The sequence below is a fragment of the Gossypium arboreum genome, chromosome 10 (genome assembly GCF_025698485.1).
Source record: "Gossypium arboreum isolate Shixiya-1 chromosome 10, ASM2569848v2, whole genome shotgun sequence".
Taxonomy (NCBI): Eukaryota; Viridiplantae; Streptophyta; class Magnoliopsida; order Malvales; family Malvaceae; genus Gossypium; species Gossypium arboreum.
Window position 1 is genome coordinate 70,757,452 of NC_069079.1, and position 15,931 is coordinate 70,773,382.

A 15,931-nucleotide genomic window follows, 5' to 3' on the forward strand; every position below is an offset into this window, starting at 1 on the left:
TATCTAAACTTCAAAATCTATAAAACAGAGACAAACATGAACACACACAATAAGCTATCATAGCTTAGTAAGTTATAAGCAAATAAACAACTTAAAGACATAATCAATTCATTTAAACCATACCAACATATATTATCATAATTACATTTAAATTCAAGCTTACTATTTTCTTGTATAACATGTACTTTCACTTATAGAATTTATCATGGTCGAATATACACAAATATATATTAACAAAGTGATATTCAAATTCAAAGCCAAAATATCATAATATGACCAAGTACATTTATATTCACATATATATTCATGAATCAAATTATAACATCACATACATATTCATAGCATATGACCGAATATATTACACAAGAGCACATATGTTTACATTATTAACTTGTATAATTTGTATCAATAGTCAACTTACCTTATTTTCAAATAGATAATCAACCACTCATACCTGATCATCTTAGCTCGTTTTACACATTCGATCTCAACTTATCATTGCCCGTTGAACCATATGGAATTGAATAGGATACTCGGATAATCACACATAACGTACAATGCCAACGTCCTAGAGGTGGTCTTACATGTAATCACATATCGATGCCACTGTCCCAGACAGGGTCTTACTCGCACACTTATATCGATGCCATGGCCTTACTCGCACATCACATATTAGAATCCTATGTCATGACATATGTATCCTAGTTATTCTTATGGTTCAAACAGGGTTTCAGACGTCATAATTCGGTCGGATCGAACTCGTACACGTAGGTTTCGAGCTTATACACATTCGGCTTTCACATATATATATTATCACATTATACATTTCAGCATATATAATTCATATTTAATCAAATGAATAACATCTATTTGCTTATAGACTTACCTAGGACAACAGTAATCGGGACGGAACGACTAATCGACAATTTTAGTTTTTCCCCGATCCAAATCTGATTTCTTTGATTCTTGATTTAAACATATTCAAATTAAACTCATTCAAACATATTTTCACTCAATTTAGTCCAAAAACAGATAAATAATAAAATTACACTTTTGCCCCTGACATTTCACATTTTCTTACAATTTAGTCCTTATTGCACAAAACACAAAATATGCAAAATTTCAATATACCCATGTTAGGCCGAATTTTACCCATATTCATACAAGTCCATATATTTCATTTATTTCACATTTTAGTCCCTCAAATTATTATTTTTGCAATTTAGTCCTAATTACTCAAAATCTTCAAAAACTCTAATACAAAATATGTTAATCCAAAACATATCTTTCATATTTCATCATCAAACAACAAAAATCACAAGCTTTCAACAATGGCATAACTCAAAATATTCACCAAAATAAAAAATTCAAGCATGGGTTTACTAGTACTCGAAGCAACGATCTCAAAAAACGTAAAAATTATCAAAAATCGAGTAAAAAATGAACCTTGAATCAAGCTTGGGAGGTGGCTGAAACTTTGAAACCTTGTTCTTTTCTTTCTTATTTGATATTTGGTCATGAAAGAATAATATCCACTTTGGTTTTTAATTAAATGTTTATATTATGTACATATTATTACCTAATTTACTTATTTAACCTTTGTAATTTAATATAAAAATTTATAATGGTTGTCCACAACCGTCCTTCATTATAAATTATGGTTTAATTGCAACATAAAACCTCCATATTAAAAGAACAACAACTATTCGGCCCTTTCACACTTAACCACCCAATTTTCCTTTTTTGCGATTAAATCCTTTTATTTAATCGGACACTCAAACGACAAAATTAAATCACGAAAATTTCACACATACTAATTCACACATAATAAACATAGAAAATAAATTTGAAATATTTTTATAACTTAGATTCGTGGTCTCGAAGCCACTGTTCCAATTAGGGTCTAAATCGGGCTGTTTCATCTTAGACGCCGAATGAAGCCTAAGGGTGAGCTAATGAACTTTGTAAATGTGCAAGAGACAATTAGAAGGCATGCTAAACCAATACTGGTCACTATGTCGCAACATGGAGGGTTTGATGTCACAACATAGGGAACAAAATGGAGAAACTTCAAGACCGCCTTCAACGTCGCGACATGGCTCAAGGTTGTTGCAACATACTGCTGAAGACATCCCAAGAAGAGTATGTTGACTTCTATGTCGTGACATAGGTCCTAATGTGTCACGATATCAACTTTGGATAGTAATTAATATGACCCAGAGGTCATTTTGGTCCACAAAATCAAACTTAAAGCTCAAGAACATCAGCTAACGTAGGGTTAAGGACGACCACTACCTAAAATCTATAAATAGGTTCACTTGTCACATGTTATGGACATGAATTACATAACCTAGAATCTCTCTTTTAATTTCAGTTTAGTTTTCTCTTTTCTTAGGTTTTTAGTTTGCTCTTTATTTCGCTTGAGAGATCTAATTTGTGGATACAATTAAATTCAGTAGATTCATTCCTCTTCATAATACAAATCAAGCTTTTTTTCTTAAACTTTATATTTTTGACTCAATTACCATGTTTATGCCTTTTATCGATTCTATACTTTTTATGAAAATAATGAGGAACTAATCCCTCAATGTGGGATTAGCGAGTGGACGTATGATCTATTAATTATTTTGTAAGGTTACTCAACGGATCAGCTGTAACACCCCTCACCCATATTCAATTCCGGAATAGGGTTATGGAGCATTACCGGACTTACAACACTATTAAACATACTTTTCTCAAATATTCAATCATTACTTATGATCATTATTCAATCTCAATCAATTTGTCCCTTACACTAGCCAACCATGCTCTGAAAGTGGTTCGGGACTAAACCATAACTCAAGTAACTTTCACAAAGCTTGGAAAAATTTTCTCAAAATAGGGGACACACGCTTGTGTGGCCAGGCCATGTGTCTCACACGGCCACCAAACACGCCTGTGTCACAGGCCGTGTGGACATTCAAAATGGGAGCACATGGCCGTGTCCCAGCCTGCGCCCGACCCCGTGTAACTCTTTGACTTGGGTCACACGGCCAACACAGACGCCCTTGTGGCTAGCCAATGTGCCCTAAAAATGGCCACACACGCCTGTGTATGAGGCCGTGTGGAGCATACTGACTTCATTTCAATTTCCACACCAGGGAACACACGGCCATGTAACATGACCATGTGAGACACACGGCTGAGACACACTCCCGTGTTTCTGCCTATATGGACAAAAATAGGCTATTTACCAAGCCAATTTGCCACCCACTTCATGTACCTAAACAACCCAAATGGCACCACAACATAGCATAATTGAACATATATTTTAGCCACAACCAAGAAAAATTTCATACCATTTTCAACACTAATAACCAACATGCTTATAACTTATGTTTTTCTTAATCAAACATACCTAAAAACATATACCAATCAACTAGCTAAACATTTACCAAACACACATCATTTTGTACCAATTCAAAAGCATGATACCAATTCCACAAACCTCATATTATAAGTCATTCACATCTTCATCCATGGACTCAAAATACTTTTACATGAATTTACAACATAAGCCATATATTTATATATACCAACATTTGGTTCAAACATACCAAAACAAGCCAAGTCTCATGGCTATATATATACAACCCAAAACATAACCATTCACAAGTCATTTCTAATGGAAAAACTCACCACCAAAATACATATCAACATGACCATAATCCTATATGTAACACCCCAAACCCAGCCTGGACGTTATGGCCGAATCTGCAATGTCACATTGAAGTGAATTTCAAAAAACATCATTCTGTCGAAAAACTCCGCTTTATATAAAACCCTCATTGTGATCTTTTGCGAAACTTTAGGAAATCTGGTTCATTGTTTAAAACTCAAGTCGGTTTAGCAAAATGTTTAAACATATTAGATTGTTAATATTCTTTAAAAACCATGTTTGTTGCGGAAGCTTTTTAGAATAATATGTTGCAATAGCATGGTGTTTTGAAAGCATATATCTTTATGGAAAACTATGACCTACATCTAACAGGTACAATTTAAAGTAAGAAAATCCCAAACCAAAAGTAAGAACTTTAAGAGGCCTTATTACATAACGAATATCCAAATTAAACTACTTAAGAATTAAAAGTTAAAGAGTGGAAGCAAGTGCGGTTGTGTGGCCACCATCGAGTCCCTCGGAACAGCGACCCGCCTAAGGATTACCTGCTCAAAAAAGCAAAAAGCTGAGTTTATATAAACTCAATGCGTAACCCTTTAACAAAAAATAGTCAGTCATACAATAGGTAGATGCAACTAGGCTAAGCCTGTTTGATGTGATCAAAGAATGATGAATCGTGAGGGCCTTAGCCCATTTCGATAAAGATATGTAAATGCAATCAGAAGTTCTACCCATCCATCCTCTACACTCCACTTCGTCCAACCCTACATTCTATGTGGGGAAAAAATTGACCCACCCATCCCACACTCCAAAATATAGCACCGGTTGCAGCACTAAATAGTGTTTCCAACAGAGCTGCCAGTACAGTACACTTCCTCCAAATATAATAACCCATCCCCATGCAATATGTCATGTCATAATATCATACGTGTATGCAAATCATGTCATGCTCAATTACAGTCATACATATCATGGGGGTATATCAGTCATTTACCTCATAGGGGTATAATAAACATTTCATCAGTATGGGGTCTAAGTATACTTACTGACCCAATAGTAGGTCCACAGTCGTCTCAGGCAACTCATGCAACCTTAACAGTCAAATAGTAAAAATGGGCCCAAAGCCCCACAATACGGTCAATGTAGGCCCACACGCTCGTGTGACCCACAAAGCCCAAAAATGGCTTCACAGCTACACAGCATGGCTCAATAATCTCCACACGTCTGTGTTGTTTACCCATGTGTGGCCCACGAGCCTGTAGGGCCCATACGGCCCATTTCGGCCTAACGTGGCCCAAGATGACCTAAGCCTATGAAATCGCTCATGGTGGCCTCTACAATCAAACGCCCATGTTTTACGCGTTTGGATTACCACACGAGCGAGCGCACACTCGTGAAGCATCAATGTCATACTTTTTCGGCTTTTACCGATCTACATTTATAGTAGTGTGGTTACACACCTGTTTACGGAAAGTGCTAGAAGTCCACGAGCAACAATCTTACATTCATTCAAGGCATTCAATTAGCTGATTGACAATAAGGTAAACCACCCTCTTTTTTAATACTTATTCCCAAAAATATTAGATACTTGCCTTGAATAAACAAAAGTGGTTTAACCCACTTAAACTGCTGAATAAGATTGATCACCTAACACTCCTAGCAAATCGATAGTAAAAGGAGGTGTTAGCTACCGGATTAACAAAGCAGAGAGGGGAAGTAAAAGAAAGCCAAAAGAGCAGAAACCAAGTAGGGACCTACCGAAAAACGCAGAACCAATTCGAAGAAAAAAGTAGTCAGCCTACACCCAAGACGAAAACTGGAAGCACCCACTTTGACAGAGGCAACAATGGCACAACTACCCCCTATCAGAAATCGGCAGCACAAGAAGTTGATAAGTGTAAGACTAAAAGACAAAGAGGGAGAAAGAGAGAGGAAAAGCAAAATCACATAGTTGCATGACCATTAAAGCCGACAGAGGGCAAAGCAGAAACGACATAGAGAGGGAGATGAGTGATTGGTTAATAAGAAACCAATCAGAAAGGGAAAGAGGAAGAAGGGATTTGACCAACAAAGACAGAATGGGTTGGAGAAAAAAAATAGTATTCGACCAATAAGAACAACAAGGAACGATTGCCAGGGAATAGGAGTAGAAGAACAAAAACAAAGTACACTAAAGAACCCGTAGTAGAAATTGGCTATCGAAATAGTGCAGAAAAGAACTCGAAAGAAAAAGTCGACAAAAACAAAAGTGAGGAGCGAAAACAACCAAAAGTGTACATCTACCGAACTAAAACTCACCTAGAGACCAAATTCGGGACTCCACTATCTCTCACCTCAACTCCCCCTAATCCTCTCCTCTAATCTCTCTATAATATTCTCTTAGAATTCGGCTACACACTCCCTAAACTGACTTCCTTGAGTGCCTAAAGTCCAAATTCGGCACTCCACTATCTCCCACCTCAACTCCCCCTAATCCTCTCCTCAAATCTCTCTACAATATCCTCCTAGAATTCGACTACACACTCCCCACTCCCCTCAAACCCTCTAATCGCCCATGAGCATCAGAATCCCACTAACATACAACTTACACGGCACAGCAGCAAAAAGACACCCCTTGCACGTAGTAGGACTCGAACTCAAGTACCCTAGCATTAGTAACACGCTATTATTGCTTGGACTAGCAAGCCTGTTATGACTTGATATCCCCACACTTATTTAAAAACACACTATCCCGAACCTAGGATTTTATTCAAATTTAACAAAAATTTTTGCTAAGGCCCAGGTTTGAACCCATGACTTCCCACACTTCTCAGGCACTTAACCACTAAAGTAAGCAAGCATGAACATAACATAACATACATATTTAAATGCTTAGATATTGGGGCATTACAACCTACCCCCTAAAAGAAAATTTCAGCCTCGAAATTTACCTAACCAAAATAGGTGAGGGTATTATTATCGCATTGCCTCCTCGGGTTCCCACGTGGCTTCCTCAGAGCTGTGATTATGCCAAAGTACCTTAACCAGTGGAATAGACTTCTTCCTTAGCACTTTTACACCATGCTCTAGAACTTGAATCAGTTCCTCCTCGAAAGTTAGATCTGGCCTAACCTCAATCTCCTCAGTTAAGACAATATGTGTGGGATCAGAATGATAACGCCTCAGCATGGAGACGTGGAAGACATCGTGAATCCGGTCGAATTCTGGAGGTAATTCAAGTTGATAAGCAATCGGTCCCACACGCTTCAGTATGCGGTAAGGCCCAATGAACCTAAGGCTTAGCTTGCCCTTCCGTCCAAACCTCAATACCTTTTTCCATGGCGAGACCTTGAGAAAAAGCAAGTCCCCTATAGGACATTCGATCTCCTTACGTTTCAGATCTGCATATGACTTCTGTTTTTCAGATACCACCTTCAATCGATCTCGGATCAACCTAACTTTTTCCTCGGTATCAGAAATCAATTCAAAGCCTAGAACATGCCACTCGTCCAACTCAGTCCAACACGAAGGAGTATGACACCTACGACCATATAGTGCCTCGTAAGGTGCCATCTAAATGCTAGACTGGTAGCTATTATCATACACAAACTCTACTAGCGACAAATAGTCCTCCCAACTACCTCGGAAGTCAATCTCACTTAACATGTCCTCTAGTATCTGAATCACCCTCTCTGACTGACCATCTGTCTGAAGATGGAAAGCAGTACTGAATCACCCTAAATTGAGACGTGAAGCGAGGATCTTTATCAGATATTATGGAAATTGGTACCTCATACAATCGCACTATCTCAGGCACATACAGTTTAGCTAGCTTCTGCAATGAGTAATTGGTACAAACTGGTATGAACTAGGCAGACTTGGTCAATCGATCCATGATAACCCATACTGAGTCCTTCTTTGTATGCGTTAAGGCAGCTCACTAACGAAGTCAATAGTCACTCTCTCCCACTTCCGCAGCGAAATCTTAACTGACTGAAGCAACCCTGAAGGTAACTGGTGTTTAGCCTTAACCTGCTGGCAAGTAAGGCATTTACCCACGAAGTCGGTAACTTCACTTTTAAGACTTGGCCACTGATATAACTCACGAAGGTCTCAGTACAGCTTGTTCTCACCAAGATGCATAGCGTAAGGACTCTTGCAGTATAGACTGCCTCAGATCAGTATCCTTCAGTATGCAAACTCTCCCCTGGAAACAAAGTACCCCTTCGCTATTCAATCCAAAATCTAAAGTTTCCCTACTCTCTATCTGTCGGAATCGAAGATCTAGTGACTCATCCTTTAAGTGTTTATCCCTAATCTGTTCAATCCACCTCGGTTTAACCTGAAGTTTGGTAAAAAACTACCATCATCAAATAAATTGAGACGAGCAAACATCACCCTCAGATCAGCCATAGCCCTACGGCTTAGTGCGCCGACCACCACATTGGCCTTACCCGAATGGTATTCAATCAAATAATCATAATCCTTAAGTAGCGCAATCCATCTACGCTGCCTAATGTTTAGCTCCTTTTGAGTGAGGAGATACTTGAGGCTCTTGTGATCTATGTAAATGATACACTTCTCACCGCACAAGTAATACCTCCAAATTTTTAGTACGAATACCACCGCGACCAATTCCAAATCATGCGTCGGATAATTTGCCTCATGAATCTTGAGCTGACGAGACGCATATGCTACCACCTTATCGTCTTGTATCAACACACATCCTAAACCGACATGTGATGTATCACTGTAGACAGTGAATTCTTTCTCAGACTCTAGCTGTATTAAGACAGGGGCCTCAGTTAGAACCTTTTTAAGTTTCTCAAAACTCTCTTGCTGCTTATCAGTCCAATTAAATGACACCCCTTTATGCAACAACTTAGTTAGAGGTGCAGCAATCAACGAAAACCCTCCACAAAACATCTATAATACCCTGCCAGACCCAGAAAACTTCGAATTTCAGATACTGACTTAGGCTGCTTCCAATCTATAACAACTTCAATTTTTAAGGATCAACCCTAATCCCCTTAGCAGATACCACATGACCCAGAAAAGTTACCTCTCGTAGCTAGAATTCACACTTGCTGAATTTAGCGTACAATTGTTTTTCCTTCAGAATTTGAAGAACCACTCAGAGATGCGCATCATGTTCATCTTCAGTTCTCGAATACACCAAAATTTCATTTATAAACACCACTATGAACTGATCTAGGTAGGGATGGAACACTCGGTTCACCAAATCTATAAAAGTCGTTGGTGAGTTCGTCAATCCAAACGGCATCACTAGGAAATTGTAATGACCATAGCGAGTCCTAAGCGCTGTCTTATAAACATCAGTCTCCTTGACCCTCAGTTGATGGTACCCAGATTGAGGATCTATCTTAGAGAAAACTGAAACTCCACAAAACTGATCAAATAGATTATCAATCCTCGGTAGAGGGTACTTATTCTTAATAGTCAATTTATTCAGTTGCCAGTAGTTGATGCACATTCGCATGGATCCATCATTCTTTTTCACAAATAAAACCGGTGCTGCTCATGGAGACACACTAGGGCGGATGAACCCTTGATCTAGTAACTCTTGAATCTGAGCTTTATGCTACATAAGCTCCTTTGGTGCCATTCTATAAGGGGCGATAGACACCGGAGCTGCACTAGGGAGGAGCTCAATCCTAAACTCCATTTCACGGTTTAGAGGTAACCCAGATAGTTCATCGAGAAAAACATCCAAAAAATCCTTAACCGTTTTGATATCTTTAATAGTAGAAACCTCAGAATCAGAAACACCAACATAGCCTAGATAAGCCTCACAACCCTTATGAACCAATTTCTCGGCCCTAAGTGCAGAAATCATATTTGACAGATAATTTCAACGCTCCCCAATTACCACTACCTCATCACCCTCTGCAGTTTTCAATACAACCCATTTTGCAGTAGAGTCCAAATTCACTTGATGCTTAACAAGCCAGTCCATGGCCAGTATCAAATCAAATTCTCCAAAAAGGAGCTCCATTAAATCTTCCAAAAAGATCCTTCCTTGAACCTCTAAAGGTACATCCTTAAATAGTTTATTCACTCTCATTGACTACCCTAATAGACTCAACACAATAACCTCACTCGCAGTGTTTTCAACCATTATTCCCAAAGTCTCAGACACAGTGCACGCTATATAAGAATGCATAGACCCAACATCAATCAATGCGGTATAAGGTACATTATGGATAAAGAACGTACTTGTAATAACATCTGGGGCTTCTTCGTCCTTTTGGCGATGTGCAGCATAAACCAATGCCGACTGCCTTGCTTCAGTATGACCAGCATCTCTGCCCGGTGCTCCACGACCACAGCCTATACCATTTCCACCTCTGGCCTGACCACGGCCTTTCAGTGGCTACTGAACACCTCTCGGTGGCTAAGTAGTACCCATACCAGTAGCTTGCATTTGATCGGGCCTATGTGGACAATCTCTGATGCGGTGCTGCATAGATCCACACCTCAAACATGCCACATCCTTTTCCAACACTTGCCCTGGTGACGTTTCCCACAATCAGCACAGGGTTCGGTCTATTAGCAGCAATAGGGGGCCCAACTCTGACTGGCCCATCAACTCTGGCCTTTTTCTTAGGCCTCTGATATGAACTTGAGGGCTCCGAATCCCTCTTGTCCCTACCCTTTTCCTTCTCACTGTTCTGGTGCTCAGTGCGCTTCATGTCCTCGACGATCTTCACCTAATAAACCAAAGCAAAAAAATCTTGCTCCTTCTGTGGAGCTATCAGAATCCTTGAACTATCCCTGAGGTCATCCTCAAAACGAACACAGCGCTCATATTTAGTTGCTACCATCCCACGTGCATAGTGGCTTAATCGCAGAAATTTAGACTAATATTCGGCCACAGATTTATCCCCTGGGTCTAATTTAGAAATTCTCTTCTCCGTGCATCCACATAACTAGTGCCCACATAACTAGGGATTTGAGGAGGGTTTTGAAGAGAGATTTCAAGAGAAAATTGTGGAAATTTGAAGTGAGAGGAAGTAGTGTGCCGATTTAGGTTGTGGGCACTCAAGAAGTTCAGCTAAGGTGGGTTTTCTCTCTAACTTTCGGTTTTTGATTGCTCTGGAGGTTCTCTTTTTTTCTAGTGGCCGAATACTATTGGGGCGCCTTTTGAGTATCTTGCTGATTTGCATATTCGATTGTTACAGTTACTTCTTTCCTCTTGTGAGTAATTTCCTGCCCTCTTTGGCCAAACCCTCACTCGTATCCCTCTTAACACTTTCTGGATTTGACAAGTTCTTCTCTCAGTTTCCTGCTTGACTGACTACACCATCTTCTTCCTCGCTCAATCGATTTGTTTTTTGGTTGAATACTTCTCTTCACTTCTTTGCTCTTTTTCCCTCTCCAGTCATTTCCATTATCATCTCTTCTCCTTTTGTTTATTTACCGAATACACTTTTCTTTTCTCCTCTTTTTCTCAACACTGTCTTCTTGTTATCCATTCATCTTAGTACCTTGACCGTTTACTGTATCTCTCCTCTCCCTTTGCTCTCTGTCAATTTTTAGGGTAATTGCAAGTGCTCGATTTTATGTTCAGTTGTATCCGAGGGCTTGGCTGATCATCCTTTCTTGATTGATAAGGTGAAAAGGCTTCGGTTGATTTAGTCAAGGTAAGGGGTATCGATTGAATGTTTTAGTGTATTATTATAGTGTTATTTGATGTTGGTTGATTAAGTGTTTACCTATGTTCAATTGGTGCATAGGAAATTTCGAAGGAGAAGGAAAATGGTCCTTAGTTAGCATAGAGTGGACGAATGTAACATCCTGATTTTCGGGTTTTTCACGATTCCTGATATTTTAAGTAAATTTCTAAAATTTGGTATGTGATGATGGAATTCATAATTTGGGTATGTAAATGGGCTTATGGAAGGCCCATGAGTTGGCCAAAACCCGGTAGAATTTTTTAAATTTTGGACTTAGGAGTTAGGGGTTCTGGCTAGGTGCCCTTATATTAAGTTGTGGGTAAAGTGTATCACAAAAGAGCTTTGGTAGAGTGGCAAGGGTGACGCCACTAAGCTCCTAAAAGGTGGCGTGGGCATAGAGGAAGACACAGGTTCGATTCCTGTGTTGGCAAATAAGAGTATTTATTTTTGTGTGCGGGAAGGGTAAGTGTTGGAACTTAAGTGGATTACGTAAGAGGAGAGTTGGATCAAGTCAAATGCATAAATTAAGGAGGGATAAGGGAGAGATTTTAGGGATGTGATAGGGAGATAGAGTTGGCGAATAAGGGACATTGGAGAGGGATTTTCGGCAAAGGGGCATTAGGTTAGTAATTTGGCATTAGGGTCTTAATTGTCTGATTCCTTCTTTGGTGTGTAGCCTTTTCTCTCTTTTCTTTTCCAGCGAATCTACCTCCCTCCTATTCATTTTTCTTCCTTTTTCTTCGTTCAAATCAGCCCACTATTTCCTCCATTCACCATTGTTTCTTTCCCTTATCTCTATTTTTGCGAAGTGCCGCAAAAGCGAAATCGATGAAGATAGGGGTGCCGATTCTTTGTGACCAGCAACCTTTTCTTCCTTTTCAATAGTTGGTGTTCGGTTCCTTTACCTTTTAGGCATCCAGATTCAAGAGGAGAAAGACGTGGTAAGTGTTCAAACTCTAAACAATTCCTAGTGTAGCTTTGGTCAAAAGCGAAACTCCAAGTTTCTGGAGATGGCCGAATATGGGCATAGACTCTATGGGGTCCTCTTTTAATATTTTTGGTTTATTTATTGAAGGAGCAGCAAGGTGTAGTGTCGATTTGGAGTAGCTTGGATCGCCGGAGTAGCTAGGCGTAGTCATTAATGGCGACAAAGGAAAGGTGCCTAAGGCCATTATGGATGGTGGCCGAATGTGTAAGTGTTAATATTGGAAAGTTCTTGATTTGGTTCAATTATTACGAGCTGATCTATTTAACAATTGATTATAGGAGAAATCGCATAGGAGATCTCGTCAAGGAATATCGCAAATCAGGTGTGTAACGAACCCTTTCATAGCTTAAAGCGATAAAATACGAAAAGTCGAAATGTCAAATTACGGCATTTCGAGGACTTATGAGCAAGTTTAACGCTCACTAGTTAGTTAGAATCAATGAGACGGTGATCGAGAACGATGGAAAGCGGTAAGAATGTGATTTTTGGCGTTCTTGGTAAGTTGGGCCTCGGTAGAAGTGGGGCCTATTGGGCTTCGGGCCCATTTGGGTAAAATTGGTAGAAAATGTAAATCTGTTATATGGCATGATAAGACCGTTAAAACCGTTATGGAATATAGGCTAAATGGGCCTAGATGACGAAATTGGCTAAGTAGGGCCCATTAGGGTTTTAGGCCCAATAACTCGATTTCGCTAAAATGGGCCGAATCCTTGTTTGCACCCATGGATTGTTAGTAATCGATAATGAACATGGAAACCCTAATTTTGGTAAAATTATGAGATTACCCTTATACCATGAAAATGACCGCTTTGCCCCTAGGTAAAATGACCATTATACCCCTAGGGTTTATGTATGATTTTAATACATGGGATTTTGATAAATATGGTATGTATGAGATGCACATGACATGTATGATATGCACATGATATGTATGATATGCACATGATGTAATCATAAGCGCATTGGGTTGGGTTTTATATGGATGGAGGAAGTGAAAAGGGCTTATGCCCGATTATCAAAAGGGCTTATGCCCTGATTATCAAAAGGGCTTATGCCCCGATTATAAAAGGGCTTATGCCCTGATTATTGAAAGGGCTTTTGCCCGATTATTAAAAGAGGCTAGGCCTCGGTTATATGATAAAGACTATCTTTGCTAGTGGAAATATGGCGGGTGGGTCGAGTTAATCCCACATGGTGTGTTGGTTGGTACGGTGGAGAGTAGCGGATGGTGGGTTGAGTAGTCTCCCAAATGGGTTGCATTCTTTCATTGAAATTATATGTGATATTAAAATGGGCCTAAGGGCCATACCGTTTCTGATAAAGGCTTCGCCCAAGAATATGAAATATGAAAAGGCTTGACCCAGTGTTATGGAATATGAAACATGAAAAGGGCTATGGCCCAAGATATGTTGAGATTGGATTTGGGCTTAGACCCAACAGTCATTATTGTTTTGGGCTCTGAAGGGGCTTGTTGCACTGTGAGTTTCCAAACTCACCCCCTTTCCTTAACCTTGCAGTGAGCCTTGATGTGGGGACTTGGGCTAGAGAGGATTGAGTGGCCACGGTGATCATCTTTGGGCTTTTAAATAAGTGTTGGTTTTCATTTAATTTCCTTTAATTATTATTTATTTTGGGTTGTAATAAGGCCAATTTTAACTTTCCTTTTATTTCTTTTGAATTATTTTAATTTTAATAACTTTAAAAATTGGTTAATAATTATTCAAATGGGCTAGACTTAGGACGTGTTTTCAAAATGACACTTGTTTTCAAAATATCTCAACACCACGATTAATCGATTTATCAAAGACGTCCACTTAAACAAATTTAAACTCGATATAACAAAGTGTGGCTATGGTTGTGGGCATGTCTAGGATTGGATCCAATTAAAGAGCTTGGTACTTAAGCGACCTTCATGGCTCACCTCCTCTGTCTCGGATACCTACACGGTGCCCGGCTTCCATACACTTTGTTAATTCAATAAAATGTATGGTTTTAAAACACTAAAAGCGGGCGTGGGTTTTCAACTCCAATGTGGCACGTCGATTCGCCATAACGTCTGGGCGGGTTTGGGGTGTTACATTTAGTGGTATCGAGCCTAGGTTGCAACAACTCGGTACGTGGATCGGGTCCAAAATCTATTTGAAAACTTAGGCCTAAGAAGGGTATTTTGGAAATGGTTTTGAAAAGTTCATTTTAAAGATGTTTTATGGAAAATATATGTTAAAAAGGTACCGATCTTTCTTTTTAATCAAGAGTTCAAAATAAAGGAGTTTTCAAATCAAAGTTTTCAATTTCTATTTTCGATAATCAAAAACATGGTTTTTTTGGAGAAAGAAGTGGCGCATGCTTGAATTCCGGTACCAAGTCTGTAAGTATATTTTCCTTACAATATAGGATATTGATATGATATTATGAATAGTGTTGAGACCCTACTATGATACCTTAGCTAGGGTAGAGTCAGTAAGCAGTAGGAATGAGGCGTAGCTAGGCTATGATGATCTGAAAACAATCCTTGAACTGCTATATCTACATAAGACATTTTCTTAATAAGCGGTGGAACGTTATACTAATTTCATAAAATTAAATAAATCGATAATTCGATATGAGTACTAGAGGAGCTCGTGGACGAGGCCGCGGACGTGGTCGCAGAAGGGTGCAAGTGAATCTTCATCCTCGGGGCATAGGCCGGTGAGGAGCCAGTGTGCCGCAAGCAACGGAGCTGGGTCTTATGATCGGGTGCGGGGATGACGCTTTATCCCAAGCCATGTTAAGGGTTTTAGAAAGAGTGGTGGAGCTAATCTTGGGGACGGTGAATAGGGGTCTATATCGAGGCGACTCAAGCCAACGGAGCAGAGGTATTTAGGGTGTATCTGGAGTGGCCCGAATGTGGCGTAATATTGGTGGAGGCTACTGAGCGGATCATGGACGATCTAGACCGCTCGGTGGAGCAAAAGCTAAAAGGAGCGTGTCGCCGCTACGTGTGAAGCATACCGATGGTGGATCACCGTAAGGGAGAGTACCCCAATTGAGCAAGTAACACAGGAATTGTTCAAAGCGCCTTTAAAGGGAGGTATGTTGGAGCAAGCTATGTGGATGCTCGTCGAAAGGAATTCTTGAATCGACTCAAGGTGATAAGACCGTAGCAGTATGAGGCGAATTTTGAGGTCGAGTCGATATGCTAGTGGTATAGTGGTAAGCGAATCGAAGCGCAATGGTCCGCCGAGGATGGTCTCCGCGATGAGCTTAGGATATTGATAGCTCCACGTAAGAGCGTGGTTTTGCTGATTTGGTAGAAAAGGCTAAGATAGCCGAGGAGGTGAAACCGAGTGAGTGTGAGAATCGTGAGAAGGATCAACCCAGATTCAAGAGGATTTGGACCCTCGAGTGCCATGAATCGAAGTGTTAAAAGAGCAAGGATGGAGGAACCGGTTCGGCGGTTCGATAAATACTTATAGACCGCAGCTTGCGGGGGACTGTGGTAGGGTGCATATGGGGAGTCTTTGAAGCGAATGGAGCATGTTTTCGATGTGGGTCAAAGGAGCATAAGTTCGAGAGAGTGTCCTCGGAGGGTATTTCAGAGCTAGCGGCGAGCAAAGGGATGTCCAACCA